Source organism: Canis lupus, chromosome 17 (assembly GCF_011100685.1).
Source record: "Canis lupus familiaris isolate Mischka breed German Shepherd chromosome 17, alternate assembly UU_Cfam_GSD_1.0, whole genome shotgun sequence".
Lineage (NCBI taxonomy): Eukaryota > Metazoa > Chordata > Mammalia > Carnivora > Canidae > Canis > Canis lupus.
The window spans coordinates 14,648,076-14,666,272 of record NC_049238.1 but is presented as its reverse complement, the minus strand read 5'-3'; the positions used below and the strand labels follow the sequence as shown (position 1 = coordinate 14,666,272).

Below are 18,197 nucleotides of genomic sequence, written 5' to 3'. Positions count from 1 at the left end.
AAAAGGACCAGATAAGATAGTTACAAAATTCCCTTCTAGCTTCTGTGCTATGCTGGTTTAAGGGAGTCATTTCCTTACTTGCAAAAGAGTTTAAGCTTCAGCTAAGAGTTGAATGCTAAGAAAATCAATGATAAGATGGAGATTTCTGGACTACCATTCTAAAACAGTGGATGCATAGTTTGGCTGACTTGGAACCACAGGATACAGGTGTATCAGAAAGCATCTGTGTTCACAGTTTCATCCTCCATCCTCCGTCAGGCAGCCTGGTCTTTGACCTGGACTTTATTTCTTCTAGCCACCTACAGAGGCAGTTCACTGCACACTTGAGTGTATCCTCAAGAAATATGATGGGCAAAGTTCCTTCTGGCTCCTCCAAACTTCCCATTCTGGACCCACTTTCCCCCTTTCTGGGTCCTCACCTTCTTCCTAATTTCACTGTCTTTCTGCATCTCTAGGTCACCCATGTCACAGAGGGAAAGAATATAAGAATATCTTCATAGTGAAGTGTTAGGAACTTAGCAGGGCCTCTACCTGGGAACGTCAGCATTTAAAGGGATATACCAGCAGAGAAAAATGATTTGTTGAAAGCAATGAGTAAAGTCAAGGTTTCGGGCACTGTAGACCATGAATATGAGAGAAGCTGTGGGTATAGATTTTTGCCAATATTGGGAAGCCCCCGTAAATGGGATCGCTGTCTTCTGAGCCATTATCTGGCTGCGAGAAGGAGGAGGGGGGCTTCTGTGGGGCCTGAGCATCAGTCAGGAAGACCTAGATGAAAAGTCTGGAGTGGGGGAGGCCCACAGCCACAAAGCACTTGGAAGAAGAATAGGAACATGTGGTCCACTTGTGATCTGTGTTTACTCGTCTGTCTGGTGTGTCTGAGGAGAAAGCGTAGGCCAGCCAGAGGTCGGCGAGTCAAAACCCTTTGAAGACAGACCCAGCTTCTGAAATGGATCTGGCATTCCTGTGCTGGCTCAGTGTCCCACAGTGGTCTTCATCCTTCCCAGCCTATCACCTGCCGCATGTATCTCTGGTAGAAATGCAGGTGTGCAAAACTATGACATTCTCAAAGTTTCTGGAACCAAATGCTGACTCCCTTGAGCCCCTTTCTGCCCAATAGCGGGAACTTTAGTCATTTCTAGGCAGGCCTAAATTGAAGCCCAGTCACTCTGTTCTTTCCCACATCCTTTGTAAGCCCAGAGTGATATCAAAGTGTTTTTGGAGGGGTTGGTATGCAGGTGATGGCATTATGGCAAGGGGCTGGCATAGTTGTCCTTGACTTTTGTGGTCACTAATGAGATTTACCTCAGGTACAGTGACACTGACCTCTGTCTCTCCTGCTGGTGTCCAGGTTTGTCCCACCCATGCCATCACTGCCAATAATGCCCCTTGTCAGTCCTCCCTCAAGGATATAGGATATGTTCAGATGCTCTCTCGGCTCCCTAGGGCTAGAGGACATTCAGAAGATGGTCTCAGTTTCTTTCTTTTTGACTGGTCCCAACTTTCCTTCCTGCTTCACTGCACTGAGGTTGGAGAGGCCACATAAGAGAGGCTCTCAAATCAGGCTGCTGGACAGGAAGTGAGATGCCAGTCCTCTCTGGTTACATTTTATATCTAGTTACAGTTTTTATCATCTTCCTCTAGGGCTAGTACTGGCCATATATGAAGGCTAATATGGAGATGTGCATCCCTCCTCTGAGATCTGTGCAACAACTACTAAATCTTGCCCCACTTTCCATCTCAATTCTCTTGTTCTTCTAGCAGATCAAAGCTATGTAATTTCTGGGGGAGTTTGCTTCTCAGCCTTTTGGCTTAGATCAAGTATAATTTCTGAGGGGATATCTGCCTTCTTCCTTATACTACTATTTATAGTATAAGATTTGTATTCTGATTCCATCCAAGTTGCTGAAGATTCAGAAACCCTTTTCTCTAACGTAAAAGTCTGGCTCTCACAGTGAAAGCCTTGGCTCTCGAGGTTATGCTCTGTTTCTAGAGTATATTTAAGAAACATAAAGTCAAAATCTGATTCTTCTATTCTCTGTGTTTTTTCCTTCCCTAAAGCAATAAGTTCAGTTCAAAAACAAAAATCTAGGTTTTTGAGTAATGTTGACATGAAGAAATAGCTTGTAATAGTGCATTGATTGCTATTTCAGAGAATTACCCTGCTACAATCAGAATTGCTACAATTTGCTTTGCTCATTTTAGCAATGATCAGATTTTCATGAGAATCAGGGAAGGAAGATAGGCCATTAGAAGTACTAAAGAGATAAAAAAAAAGAGGAGGGTTCCAAAAAATGGAAAGTGAGTTGACATTAAAATTATCTTTACGACTATAGATCTTTGTAAAAAGCATCATGAAAAAAATGGGAGGCAAACTAGTTCTACCATTTAGTATCCCTATCACATTGACAAGACAAATCTACTGGTTTTTTCATCCATGAAATGGGCATAATAATACTTACCTGCCTTGGGGCACCTGGATGGCTCAGCTGGTTAAGTGTCTGCCTTCAGCTCAGGTCATGATCCCAGGGTCCTGGGATTGAGTCCCAAGTCAGGCTCCCTGATCAGTGAGGAGTCTGCTTCTCCCTTTCTCTCTGCTGCCCGCCCCCACTCATGCCCTCTCTCTCTCTCTCAAATAAATAAATAAATAAATAAATAAATAAATAAATAAATACTTATCTGGCTGTCTACTTCAGAGGTATGTGTGCACATAGAAATCTGAGGAGGTATTATTTTTTAATAAGCTTTGTTCTGTGTAGAGCAGACATAATTAGCCCTAACAATGATTATATGAAACATTATAAGTAAGAAGGACCATGCTCCCTAAATGATGGATGATCTGATTTTCAACTTTAAGGACAATCAGTTTCTTGACAATCTTAATAGATCTTTTTCTCTCTCATTCTCTTTATTCTTTTCTTCTTTCCCTAGGAAGAATTTAGGCAATGCCCACAGTAACATGGTCATTGCATTGTATTCATCTCCAAAGTTGGCATCGAACTACAGTCAGTGGTTGGACTTTTGGCTGACTTATCAGTTACCAGGCATTAGAGAATGATGAGTGTTTGGGTAAAGAGGATGTACTCCACAGTGGATTGTGGGGAGTAAATATAAAAGGGTAATAATAATGGTCCTTAGCCTTGAGAGATTCCAGGTGGTTCTCTAGGGAGACATTGTTTAATCATTTATTCATTCAACAAATATTTATCAAATCCTCTCATGTGCCAGGCACTATTCTAGGTACTAAGAATACAGCAATGAACAAAATTTGCATTTTAGGGAGACCTGACCAAAACACATAAAACAAGAGTATTTAAAAATATAATTAATTGCTAAGTTATGTGGTCTGGAGGATCCGTGCTATAGGAATGAATGTAGGAATGTTGTTTGCATTCTGCAAACTTCAAGGAATTACATTTTGAACTGGAGTTTGAAGTTTGGAAGAAATCCTTCAAATGGTAGGCAGGAAGAAATAGAAGGAAAAGACTCAGTTATTTTGGAGACATGGAAGAAACATTCTTGATGTAAATGGCAGATGTATTTTGGAGAGGATTGAGAAATTTGGAGAAAAAATGTGGGAGATGGAGAAGCTTAATTTTAATAGGCTGGGAACAAAGGGCCATGGAAAGTTTTGGGTGCAGTGGCAGTAGGGTGTTGGGGATATAAGGGTGATGTGATAAACATTGTCATTAAAAAATATGCATTTGGTGCATTAAAGATTTAGGCCACAGAAAGAATTGTACATGCGTTGTCATTCCCAAAGTTCTACTACATGCCATGAAAAAGATTGGAAATCATTAGGACAATGGTTCATTTGTAGAACAGTGATAAGTCTGGATAAAAAAAATAATAATAAAAATAAATCTCCTGAAGTCCAGATTATTTAATTAATTGAACAATCTTATTGTGAGTCCTACCTAGTTTATGCAGATATGTATAGCTCTACACATCCACCTTTTTTTTTTACACATCCACCTTTGTCACATTTGTATGTGGGTCCGTTGATGTGGATTTAATGAAATGATTTATGATTTGTTTACTTGGAGTCACCAAGTCATGTTTCTATTGAACACCAGGGACTAACAATAGGAATTTCAACTTCTTAGGAAAAGCCCCTACCACACACAGAGAAAAAGGGTTTGTGGTATCAACTTGGAATACTTCTTTTGCTTGATCCAGTGGCCAAGGGCAAACTAGTGACCAGGCATTATTTTCCAGAGACACTTAAGGAACCTATCATTGAAAAGCTAATCACACTCTATTGAGAATTTAAGCCACAGTGGCCATGTGTTTATAAGCCTTCAGTGTATTCAAGGAGGAGGTTTCTTATGCCACTAAAAACTAGGACTTGGTTAGGGATAATGTGGTTCAGGTTTTCCAATAATTGTGTGGAAATTCCCTGGGTGAAATGTATGGGTCTGGGAAAAATCAGAATTGACAATACTCAATGACTTCTGATTTTCCAATCCATCAGAATGCCCGGTGGTGTCTCCTTAGCTATCTGCTCATCAAGCTTTAAGTTGGTAAAATCCTTAGCAAATAAAACAATGCTTCTCACTGTGTGCTGTCATTGAAATCTAAAAGGAGTAGAATGTGTGTTTGGTCAATGGAATTGGCAAACAGATCAGGCTTCTGGGGCATCTGGACATTGTTCATACTGAAACCTTTTATTTGTTCATTTAGAAACGAACAACCAGGAAAGCTTCTGCATTTGGGAGATGTTTGCAAAACGAGTTCTTTCAGGTTGGGTTTGGCTACAGTCCCATGTGAAGCAGTCACACTTCTTACTTCTTATTCAACGGATTGTGGATAAACCAGGAAAGTGTTGGCTCTTCAGATTGTTTGATCTTTGTTGCACTGCCCATTTTTGCAGATTCTGACATCTGGAATGTAAATTAGAGCTACACATTTAATATTTCTGTTTAATGTTCATTATTGGTCTCCCCTGAAGATTGTTATTCAGGATTGGCTGCCAAGGGCCTGCTATTCTAATTGACAGAGTTCTTACCCGGCACTGTAGATATTCTCTCTGCCTGAGTAGACCAAGAAAGGGATAATGCACTTCTGCAATTTTCATTGAAAACAGTAAATCATCAGAACTGTGTAAGTTGACATTTGTGCTGAGCATTTCATAAATGTTTATTGAATGTGCCATTCTAGAGGCTTCTAGAGCATTTCTGAATAGAAAATTCTTATTTACACTCTAGGAATTATGGAAAAATCAAAAACCCCAGACACATCATGGTATACATTTTGTTTCACTCAATTCTGTGAAGTTTAATCAACAAATAAATACTAGACAAGCATCTCCAGATGCTATTGGGAATGCAAAGGGAAAGAAGGAATAAGTTTTCTTCTTAAGATATTGTATTAGTTTGCCATAACAAAATGCCACAGAAATAAAAACAAATACCACATAATCAAACAACAGAAATGTATTTTCTCACAGTTCTGGAGGCTAGAAGTCTAAGATAAAGCTGCTGGCAGATTTGGTTTCTTCTAAGCCTCTCTCCTTGGCTTTTAGACTACCACCTTCTTGCTATGTCTTCACATTTTCTTTCCTCTGTGTGCCATTTATGGTGTCTTTCTGTGTGTCCTTATCTATTTTTAGAAAGATACCCATCATATTGGTTTAGGGCGCACCTTATAAATTTCATTTAACGTAACTACTTCTTTAAACTACTTATTTAAACTAAATACAGTTACATTCTGGGGAACTGGGGGTTAGACTTCAACATGAATTTTGGAGGGGGACACAATTTAGCCTGTTAATAGTACTGTTTAGTAGTAGATGAGAAGCTATACATGGAATGACTATTATACAAACATAGAATCAGCCAATCATAGGAGCAGAGTTCTATGGGGATTCAGAGAAGAGTGTTCCCATCTGTTTGGAAGAACTGGGGAAACCTTTATGGATGAAATGGTTTTGAGATGGATATTGAAGAACAGATTTTAAAGAACAAACTCAAATTGAATTATATGAAATTGATGTTTTAAAAATCAAAACAGTCAAATATCAGCAAATTCATATGGTATAACAACATATTTCTTTTCATACTACTGGTGTAGGGGAAGGATTGGCAGGCTTTTTCTAGAAAGAGCCAGATAGTAAATGTTTTAGGCTCTGTGGGCTATGTGGTCTCCTTCACAACTACTTAAATCTGATATTATAATAGGCAAACATCCATGGACAATGTGTAAACAAATGAGTGTGGCTATGTTCCAATAAAACTTTATTCACAAAAACAGGCAGCAGACATAACGAGTAAGTGGAAGAGTCAGAGTAATAACATAGATCCCCCAACGTCCACACTAATGCCCTTTCCACTATGCCATGCTAATTTTGTTTCTTAGGAACTAGCAAGATTCTAAGATTCTAAGTATATATGAGAAGGTGTTTTAAAAAAAATTTAAAAAATCTATTTGATAAAATAAAAACTAAAAGTACCCCCATCCCCTCAAAAAAAAGGGGGGGGGGGAGCCCAGATTTGGCCCTGGCCCATAATTTACTTACCCTTTCAGAGGGGAAACTTTAAATTTCCTAACTCTTCAGTTTGCTGAAATGTGTCTTCCTTGACGCTTTCACACCCCTGCGCCAGGCATGGAGTTCCTCTTCTGTGACATGCTGATCCCCTCTGTTCCAAAGCAGAGCCTTCCAACATCCAGAGACTGGAGAGAACAGAAAATACCTTGGCTCCAACTCAATGTTGTCATGTGGTAACAGACCACAAACCTAAGCCACTTCCGCCTTGTCCCTTAACTCTTGGCACATGTGTGTTTTGTTTCTATTTTATTGGCTCCTGAGTGGAACTGCAAAAAGACTCGTGGCCTCCTTTTATCTAGCGAGGGAAAACAGGCAACCACCTCTCCTCACCACGTTCTTGGTATCCCTTTTGCAGAAAGGGCTCTTTCACAATATCAGATTTTTCCAGATGACTGAGAATTTCCAGCAAATACAAACAATCCATTGTGAGCAGGAGATGTACTAAATGTACAAAGATGCTTCTGTTTTTCACAGAGAGGACACTGACAATAACGTCACCCTCTAGGGAAGATTCAGTGGTATCACTGGGGACCCCTCCTCTATTAGTTCTTTACAAGTATTTATAGAGTGGCTACTGCCCCCCCCCCCCCCCCCACCTTTCTAGTTCTGGAGATAGAGCTGTGACCAGTCAAGGCAAGATTCTTTTTTTCATGAAGCTTTCATTCAAAGGGAAGAAGGCAGAAAAGAAATAAGCAGAAAAGTATATAAATCGCATGATCCCAAATGGTAATTGTCATTTATAAAGAAAATAGAACAGGGTAATCGGCTGCAGATTGAGGGTGGCTAGTTAAGAAATGGTGAAGGGATTTGAGCAGAGTAGGGGGCTGGCCATGTGATGAGCTGCCTCGGAGCATTATAGGCAGGGGCAATAGTAACGTAAGGCTCTGACTTGAGATCAGGTGTGATCTTGGAACAGCATGGCCAGGACGGCCAGAGTGGAATGAACTGGAGAGAGAGTAGTGGAGAGCAAAGTTGGAAATCTGCTGTGACACAGTGAGGCTTCAGGACACCCTGAATAGCGGGATTCTGTCCCAGATCCAGGTGGCCTCAGACTGAATGCTTTAAAGTCCTTGTGTCCCTTTCATAATTTTTTTTCTTTTCCTTTTCTATCAAGTTGTCTTAGCTTATGCTCACTCTTTTATGCCCTGACTCTAATCTTGGGATGAGAAACTAGGTAATTAGCCTTATTAAAACCTGATGCAGAAGATGGAATTGAGCTCCAGTGAGGGTCTGAGAGATTCTTCTGATTAAGTTTCTGGAGAGTTTGAGAGTCCCTCAGACACTCAGTGCCTTTTCATACTGACCTCTCAGCTGTGTCTCTGCTAGTTGAGGCTGCTGAGTGTCTGACTTCTGGGTAAGAGTGAAGAAGCTGTAGGAACACAGTCATCTTCCTTTATAAGTGCATTCCTGTGTCTTTAGAGAGAAATCTAGTAGATTTCTAAAGGAAAATCGTTGTCACTTAAGTAATTGCACCTTTCTGGGATTCCAAATAAGCAGGAAAGACCACGGTAGCTGAATACAGGGCTTAATGTCCACTTTGTTCTCCTCCTTCCCTTTTCTCCTTGAGTTTATATGAGGATTTATCGTAGAAAACATCTTTTTATTTCTTCTAATGCTGTTAGTAAAAGAAGGTGAACAATAAAATCATGTCTGTTCCTGTCTTTATGGAAGAAGCGGCAGTTGGATAGGATATGATTTCCATCGGGATGAGGATGATGATGTTGAAGGTGAAAAGGTTTGCAGTCCTTAGAGCCTGAATGTCTCTGGGCTTGAGTATCCTTTCCTGTTGCTCTTTCCTCCCTCATACTCTTGCACCATAATGTTATACCATGGGATCCTGCCAATAATGTTTTTTCCTCTGCAAAATCAGTTTTTAGAGTTCTGTTTTCACTGTATATTTTCAGAAGCACTGAAGACCAGAATACTGTTTGGCAGGACCAGCATTGATATTACCACCAGGTGCAGGAGACAGCAGCCATGAGTGACCTCAGGGACACATCATAACCCTACTACATCCTCCCCATGCCCTGCCTGCTCTGAAATCCTATCACAACAGCTATAATATCTGACTTCAAGTTTTTGTCTCACATTAAAATGTAAATGCCCAGGGGAAGAGTAATGCCTTACACTTTCTCTACACATTTATCCCTTAGGGGGAGTTAGATACTTTACTGACATTAGGTTTTTATAGGAGGAAGAGAGGAAAGTGTGACAACACTAGAATGCCTGAAACTCAGGAAGTTGGGGTTGAGATTGGGGGTGGTTTCTGGTGCAGGTGAAGGGGAGATTTGAAGGAGACGGCTCAAAAAGAGAAGCTAGAAACACCGAAGACAAATTTGGCTAACTCTACAGTCATCTAAAGCTCTGGCCTCAGGAAATACCATTAGGCTGTTTCCTTCCTTGGCTCATCAGTTATGGTCTCTTTGCTTTATATTGATTTCCTACCCTCTGCCCAAGGCACCATGTCATAGCCAAGGACCTGTATCCATATGCAGTGTAATTTGCTAAGATTGCTGAGTCCGAGTTTCAGAATCATCTCAAGATTTGGTGCATTTGTTCTGTTGTTTGCCTCCCTTTCAATGCATATTATAAATAAAACCTAGCCCAACACGGCTGACCATTTTCTATTCCTACTGTCCCCTCCTCCATGCAGGTAATCCTTTTCCAAGTCACAAAGCTCTTCCCTGCCTCATCCATCTCCCTGTCTTGGGCTGGTTCTGTAACTTGCACCCTACATTACCTACCTTCAATGACTTCTCCTTGACCATTAATCCCAGATGTGGAATCTTGTCAAATCTTATTTAAAATCAAAGCACTCTTTATGCAGCCACTAAATCTCCTTCATCTTTCATGACAGGGATATATCAAGGAAACTCCATTCGATTTGTTCAACATGACCTCCTCTGCCTGGTTCCCTGCAGCCTCCCTTTAATAGAGAGTGGGCTTTTCCAGGTGTTCTCCTTCCACATCTTTTAAGAATGCTTCCAAGAACTCATCTACTACATCCCTTCTATTCCTAAACAAACCAGATGTTACCATGCTGATCTTCTATCTCCCTGCTTGTCTTAAGAGGGATCTTAAAAGAAATATGAAGGATGGATCTGGCTATTTTCAAATCCTTGGGAATTACTTCCAAATAAATGAATTTCAGTTACTGCCTCTTTACCTTGTCTGCTCTTCCCATGATTGTAAATTTCAAAAAGAAAAAAAAAAAAAAGGGAAGAAAGAAAACCAAAAAGATAAATAGCCATGTGTTTTCTACTGCATTATATGATGTACTTATATTTGGTCATAGGTTTTTGAAGTTTACCTTTAGGTCAGTTATGCTCAAATGTAAATTTGAGGTTTGAGGCAGCTCAATACATTCCTCTCAATATATAACATGCCTCAGTTCAGAACCAATTGAGAGATGAACATAGGTAACCTAGAATAAAATATCACCTTTAACACTTTGAGTGAGCAGATTGATTTTCTACTGTTTTAATCCTGTATTAGATACACTTTTTAAACTCACGTCTCTGGAACAGTTGGATAATCACAAGTTTCCTCCCTCAGGGCAAAGCCTACCCCACAGGGTGAAATATATTCTCCTAGCAACAAGTAGATCCCAAAGAGAGGAGAGAGATGCAGGGTGTAAGCCAAGTTCACTGCTCAAGAAAAACATTTCTCCCTAAAGAGTAGAATACATAAAACATGGGGGAGGGGCCAAGGCAAGAATTCCTTGATATGGAGGTTCAAATGGTGGAGAATAAGGTCTCCAGCAATGTCAGGTTGAATAAGAATTAGCTGTTTGTTTTAAATTGCAGATTCCACAAGCCCAATCTTGATTTGAGATCTGTATCCAAATATATAAAAGAATTCCAAATGATCTGATGCAAGAGGTTAGTGAACCCCACTTTGATGAGATATTCTCCATAAAAGGGATTATATAGTCGAATGTTTTAGAAACACTGGATTAAAAAAATTAAATACATTTCTTTCTCGATTTATAGTATTGTAAATGTTTGAGAGGAGAGCACGTGGTATTTTCCAGACTTTCTTTGACCATACCTATTAATGACTCAAGGGACGGTACTATCTTGCCTTACATAGTTTGAAAAGCATTGAGTTGAATGCCACAACAAATGGAATAACAGTTATAATCTGTACTGGTTAGAACACACCTGAAATTCACTTTTATACTTTAAGAGTGTAAAAAAGAGGAGCTAAAAAAGAGGAGCAGGTTGAAAGAAGAGCAAATAGGATCTTTAGTTGTTTACTAATCATATCACCTGAACAATAGTTGAAAGAGACCTAAGAGACTCATAGACTAAAATGGAAGCTCAAATATGCATATCTAAAGTCACCCCCCTTGTCAAGACCCCACCAAAGCCACAAGGAGGAGATTCAAAGAACTGGAAAATAAAGAGGAAGACAACAATTGTATTTGGAAGCTGGAAAGGGTACAGAAAATCGTAACTGAGCTAGCAAACCAAACAGCTGAATCCCAAACCAGAGTGGTTACCTATCACAGATTCCTCAGAATGCTCAAGATGGACAGCTTCAGTTACCCTTGAACAGGACATAGTGGTGGGAACAAAAATAAATAGAATTGGGTAAAAATCACTGGCAAAGCAGTCAGATTTTTTAGGTCTTCTAAAATCTGTGCCACTGGCAAACTGACCCTCCCCAGGCCTACAGAGTACTAGATGTTTATTCTCTGAAGAGGGTAAAACAGAAGAATTTTGAATTGGGGGTTGGCTGGCACAGATGTTGGTGTAATTGAAGATAGAGTGTCCTGCTGAAAACCAGGAGATAACCAAGTTCTATACATAACAACATTGAATGCTGAGTTCCCCAGTCCTTTCCCTTCCAGTCCCAGTGAGTCTCCTAGGATACAAATGCCCTAAGCAGGAAATTCAAAGAATATACTTCAAGCAATATGATTATCCCCAAAGAAAAGACTAAAATCAAGGCTTCCCCAGAAATAGCCAGCCAGATCACCCTACAAGGGAAGCTCAAAGTCAACAAACCCCATTCACAAATGGCTGCTATAAGATTCCCAATTCCTCATGCAGTTCCAGCACCTTACTTCTCCCCATTAAGAGCCAATATCTATTTCTCCTCCTCTTGAGATTGGATGGGATTTCGTGACTACCTCAATAAATGGAATGTGTCGCATGATTTTGTATAAGAGGTCATAAATGGTGATGTGGCTTCTGCCTGGCCCTTTGTATCTCTGGATTATTGACCTTAGACCCTTGCCAACATGCTGTGAGGAAGCCCAAACTAGCCCACATGGAGAGGCCCCCTGAAGAGGAACTGAAGCCCTCAGCCAAAAGCTAGCCTCAATTACAAGATCCATGAGTGATCGATTCCAGCCCCCACTCTTAGAAACTTTCAGCTGAGGTCTCTGACAGTGTGAAGCAGAAAGCCCATCCTTGTTATGCTTTGTCCAAATTCCTGAACCACAGGATCCATGAACATAATAAATGGTTGTTTTAGACCACAACACTCTGGAATAAGCATTAATTAAATATTTAAAGAGTTACGCTTAACAATAATTATTTTGGAAGTCACATTCCCTAAATGTTTCAAGATCCTTAGGGGAAGCAATTTGCCATCTAGGAATTTAGAAGAATGATGTTTGTGTGTATATGAGGAGCAGGGAGATCAGATTATGATGGAAGGTAAACTGGTACAGTCAGTACTCCGTCTGTTCCAAAATTCTCTTAAGAGCTTTTATGGAATTTTAAACTATTTTCCTTTTTCTTTGATATTAAAAAAAAACATAGAGGATGAGACATGAACTCATTACAAGAGTAAGTTTTGGGATTTCATAAAATGAGGAGAAAGTTTTGAATAGGCTGAATAGGAATTCAAAGACTACCTATAATACATTCCAGAGCTCAGCAACTTTTTTTTCATATTGCCTGCTGTTTAGGATTATATTCATCACTGCTGCATTCAGTTACAGGTGGGGACATTATTTTGGAAACCTCTCTTTGTATTGTCTTTGTAACCTAGATCTATTGCCCATGACGTTTTAGCTATTTAATAACTCTACTGTTCCAACAAAACGTCCCCAAGGAGTACTTCAAGCTCCCAGTGTCCACCAACCTAAGCTCTCCATAGGAGCAATGAAAAACCACAGGTGCGAGAAATCTAAGGATTCTTTCTCTGAGGGGTTCTCTTCAGTCAGTTCTGTTTTTGTCTTAAAATAGATCCTAAGCTCTAAGGAGTAGTTAATCTTAGAAATTCAGAAATGGAAGATTAACCCCCAAAGATTAAGTGATTATCTAAATATGTTAATTCCATGTGATTGTTAATTTATTACCTTCTATCCTCATGGTGAATGACAACCGACCTCGCAAACTTCGTAACAATTATTTTCATCAGATGAGAACAAAAATTTCATTGTGAGTAAGGAAAATAGATATCTTTTCTCCAAAATGAAGAACAGAAAGACAAAACCGTGCTCGTGTAGCTTATAAAAGGTGTGAAACATACTCTGAAGTTATATGACTCACTCATGTGGTGTGACATTTTTCATTTGGAAAAATGTTTTCAGCTTGCACTTACTGTAAAAATAGGATTCTGATATTTATAGAAATGAAAAATCTTTATCAGCCTTTCTCCTCCTAAAGAGATTTAGGGTTACTGAATCACTGGCAAGCCCTATTAAGTCAAGAGATACTTGCTGTATGTTGATTTTTGCTAGACTTTTTGATTGGTTCTGGAGAGACAAAGGCAAGTTAGATGTTCAATGTGCCTTTGAAAAGCTTACAGTCTACTGGGGAGGTAAAAACAGTTAAAATATAAGGTAGAAAGTGAGATGGACCATATGGAAGGTAGAGACATATTGAATGGGAGTGAAGAAGAGGGAGAGAAACTTTGTGGTTGGTGGTGAGAAAGGATGGTGAGATAAAGGGGAAGAGAGAGAAAGGCAGTTTCATGATAGAGGTAAGCTCGAAGGACCCACAGAGGATTTGTTCAAATGAACAATGAAGATTGAATTTGAATGGAACATCCAAACTAGATGTACATCAGTAACAGTGGGGTCCTTCTAAAAGGGGAGATTCCTAGATTCTACACCAGATTTAAAGACCCAGTTCCCATAGGGGAGGATATGGGTTCTATGTTTTTTAAAGGCCCTTCTTGGGACTTTCACTACAGCTAGATTGGAGAATCTCTGGGCTAAAGTGAAGGGTTCGTAATGAAGAATGTTGAAGATGAAGTTGGAGAATTTGGTTAGTGCCAATTCTTAAAGGGCATTGACATCCAGAATGTATATGGGTTTTAGTCTTGTTAATGGGGTGTCAAGAGAGACCTTTGAGGAATGAAATCAGAATGGTGCTTCAAGAACAGGGAACTCCTGGTGTGTCTAGGATGGATCAGGAAGGAAGGAGACCAGAGGTATGGAGAGCAAGTAGGCACTACCTATAATTTCTCAGGACAAAGTAATGAAAGCATGAACTTTAGGAGTAGCAACAGCAGGGCTGGGAAGGAAAGCATGGGTGGGCTTCTAATCTCACTCACTCTTGTCATTTACTTGAGTTCCTGTGTCTCTTGCTTTGATGTTGCCTCCCATTGAAGATGCTCTCAGTAAGCCCTTAGATACTCCAATCCAAGTTCTTGCTTTCAGGTTAAAATACATTGTGCTTAAATGTATGAGATTGCATTCGCTGTCATTATTTTAAGGAAAAAAATATGTTAAGGCCATTGAGTCCTCTGGACTGCAGGATGCTTAAAAATGTCTCAACTCTGGATACAATGGATTCTTTGCCAAATGAGAAAAGGCGAAGGATGGTGAAGCTGTTGAATTTTTGTATGTGCCCAGCACATTGCATAATTATAAACAGGCATATCATAATCATGTAAAAGATCTTGATTATTGATTTGAGCTCCATTTCTGGTTTCTGAAACTTTTGATTCTGTCCCTTGATTCTCTATGGAAGTCAAGGAATGTTCTGCTCTATTTCCTCTCTGATAATCCTTTCTCCCCTCACCCAGCCAATTCTCATAGACTTAATGATCAATCACCTGATTACTCAGATCTCACAAAGTAGTTCCTTTAAGGAGTAAGAAGGAGTCTGCAAATTCTCGAAGGAATCACCTTGCTTTAAACACATTGTGTCTATTTGGAAAAAAGCTGCAAATGTTTGGCATATTACTGGCCTTTCACATGAATTGTTGCAGTAGGTAGAAACAGGTATTCCTCGTTTCTCTGTATAAAAGGACATAAATAAAAAAGGAAAAGTGAAATGCTATGTCCTTTTATTTACTTATAAATTTTTAAGTTTTTATTTAAATTCCAGTTAGTTTACATACAGTATAATGTTAGTTTCAGGTGTACAATATAGTGATTAAACACTTCTATACAGTACCTGGGAGTCATCACAAGTGCACTCCTTACTCCCCATCACCTATTTTTTTCTTTATTTTTTTAAAGATTTTATTTATTTATTCATGACAGACACACACACACACACACACACACACACACACACACACACACACACACACACACAGAGACAGAGAGAGGCAGAGACCAGGCAGAGGGAGAAGCAGGCTCCATGCAGGGAGCCTGACATGGAACTTGATCCCTGGTCTCCAGGATCACACCCAGGGCTGAAGGCGGTGCTAAACCACTGGGCCACTGGGGCTGCCCTCATCACTTATTTAAACCATGCCCTCACCTGCCTCCCTTCTTGTAACCATCAGTTTATTCTCTATAAATGAGAGTCTGTTTCTTGGTTTGCCTCTCTCTGTGTGTCTCTCTCTTTTTGCCCCTTTGTTCATTTTTTTTTGTTTCTTAAATTCCACATGTAAGTGAAATCATGTGGTACTTGTCTTTCTCTGACTTATTTCACTTAGCATAATATTCTCTAGCTCCATCCATGTTGTTGCAAATGACAAGATTCCATTTTTTATGGCTAAGTAATATTCCATTGTATATATAGACCACATCTTCTTTATCCATTCATCTATTGATGGATACTTGGGCTGTTTCCATAATTTGGCTCTTGTGGATAATACCGCTATAGACATAGGGGTGCATGTATCCTGTCAGATTAGTATTTTTGTATTCTTTGAGTAAATACCTAGTAGTATGATTGCTGGGTAGGGTAGTCCTATTTTTAACTTTTTGAGGAAACTCCATACTATTTTTCACAGTGGCTGCACCAGTTTGCATTCCTACCAGTAGGGCAAGAGGGGTCCCCTTTCTCCATATCCTCACCAACATCTGGTATTTTCTTATGTTGTTGATTTTAGCCATTCTGAGAGTTGTGAGGTGATATCTCATTGTGGTTTTGATTTGAGAGATGCTATGTCCTTTAAAAGGGAAACATCAGAGGAGGACAAAAATTATCTGTCTCAAAAATGTATTGGTTTAATAAATTCAGTTTAAGCTTAACCCCCAAAATAAAAAGAAAAATTCAAATTAATCTTGTGAAGAACTTAAAATTACCTACTATGATCTCTGGTGCGTGTAATGGACTGCATTGTGTTTCTCCCCAAATTCACACGTTGAGGCCCTAGCCTCTAGGACCTCAGAATATGACTATATTTAGAGAAGGCACCTTAAAAAAGGTAATTAAGTTAAAATGAGGCTGTTAGAGTGTGTCCTAATCCAATCTGATTGTTGTCCTTTTAAGAAGAAACGTAGACATACTAGGGATGCTCAAAGAGAAGGGGATGACCATTTGAGGACATGCAAGAAGGTGGCTATCTGCAAACCAAGGAGAGAGCACAGGACCTCTATCTTGGCCTTCCAGCCACCACATCTGGGAGAAAATCCATTGGTATTGTGAGGCTGCCCAGTCAATGGTACGCTGCTATGGTAACCCTAGCAGACTAACACAGTGCCCCGTGCCCAAGGGAAACTGAAGGTTCAGGTGGGAGGCCTACCATGTCCAACGCAAGAGTGAACTCGTGGCACTTAGTATGAATGGATCTGCCACCCGAACCATTGAGTATCCAAGATCCAACTGGTGGAAACCAAGAGGAACAGGTATTTTCAGGGTCTATCTCCTTTCTATCAGATATGTTCATGCTGAAACACTAGGGATGGAAAAGACTAAAAGGAGATGTTCAGAGTCTCTATTTGAACACCTGTGTCATAGCTGAGATGAAATGGAGATTGTTGATAATGATCATTTTTCGGGTTGTAGTAGACTGTGCCACATGCTTGGCTTTCTTTTGGGGAAAATTCTTTTTTTGGTGTCTGAGCTCTTACCTCCCTCCCCACTTGACCTTGGGAAGTCTCTTCACATGCATTTAGCTTTAATCTCTTTGCCCCCGTTCAGTTACTGTGTGTTTCCATTGCCACTTTGTCTTACCTTTCAGAATGTCCCCTTGACCCCCAAGCCCACTTTTTCCCATGAAGGTTTCCTTCTTACTGGCTCTACAGCTATGAGCCCACCCCAGCTAGCTAATTAATGTGCACCAGTAATAGCAAGTTCCATCAGATCTAGGACACTATCATCGGAATACTCAATAGTATTTTATACACCAATAAAAAAGAATAAATGCTGACAAACTATAACACATTATCAACTGTAATGAGCTTTAAATTTCAGGATAGTTCAAAAGTAGTAGTAGTAGTAGTAGTAGTAGTAGTAGTAGTAGTAGTAGTAGTAGTAGTAAGCCTCTTAGAATCAATGACATGAGATACATAAGCATAAAAATACCATCACTTAAGAACAATGACCAATTTTTTTTTTTAAATATCGCAAATTGTGGTAACCAGCTGAGGTCAGCTGAAATTATGCTGTTTCAAGTTTGTATTATGTTCACTTATTCCCCAAAACATGGGGGAGTGGCAGGGATGTTCAAGGTTTGCCCCAGTTTCTGTGACTTCTGGGCCACTTATGTCCCCATGCTCACTGCCCACCTGCTTTTGGGCTACCCTTTGCTTCTCATGACCCATGCTGTCCTCTTTTCTATTTCCCAGCTGACCAGAGTGTCTTTTCCTCCATATTTTAAAAGATTTCTTGTGTTTTATTTTTATGTGTATTCGATTTTACTGTAGGATTGGGGTAACAGAGGTGGTTAAGATTGCAGTACTTAAAAGTCTTTCGCCCCTTAGCACAAAGAATATCCTTTTGGCTGATACCTCCTCATGATGTCCCCCAGCCATAGTTTGGTTTTCTTATCACCTCCTCCTTCCCTCTCCACTGTTCTCATCCACCCTCAAATTTCTCCTCTGTCCTCAGAGTAGCTTAGCTCTTGCTCTGACTTCCTGTCAGCTTCAGGGATTCCGTATCTTCCTTTTTCAACCTAAAGCAGCTGGTCAATCTATTCACCCCAGAAAGAAATAATGGTGCCCTCCCCCCCCCCCCCACCCCAGGAGACAAAAGCAGGTACATTCCCTTGTGTTTGTTGTTTGTTTGTTTGGTATAGTAAACAGACAGTAAAATTCACAGATCTTGTATATTGAGTTTGATGAATTTTGACAACTGTATCCATCACCAAAAAGTCCCCTGTGTCCTTTCCAATGAATTAACAACCCTCTTTCCCACAGGCAACCACTTCCTGATGTCTATCATCACAGATTAATTTTGTCTACTATTGAACTTTGTGTAAATGGAATCAAACAGCATGTGCTTTTTTTGTCTGAATCTTTCGCATAACACACTTTTGCGAAGTATTCTTCTTGTCATTGCGT

At 39.9% G+C, this 18,197-nt stretch overlaps 1 long non-coding RNA gene across 1 annotated transcript; it reads right to left on the bottom strand.

Annotated features, from left to right (window-relative positions):
- Positions 1-4,644: 4,644 nt before the first annotated feature.
- LOC111090513 lies at positions 4,645-6,927 on the bottom strand. Its single transcript, XR_005372151.1, has 2 exons — positions 6,518-6,927; positions 4,645-4,883 (listed from the first exon to the last, which is right to left on the bottom strand). It is a non-coding gene; the product is annotated as an uncharacterized LOC111090513 (long non-coding RNA).
- Positions 6,928-18,197: the final 11,270 nt, after the last annotated feature.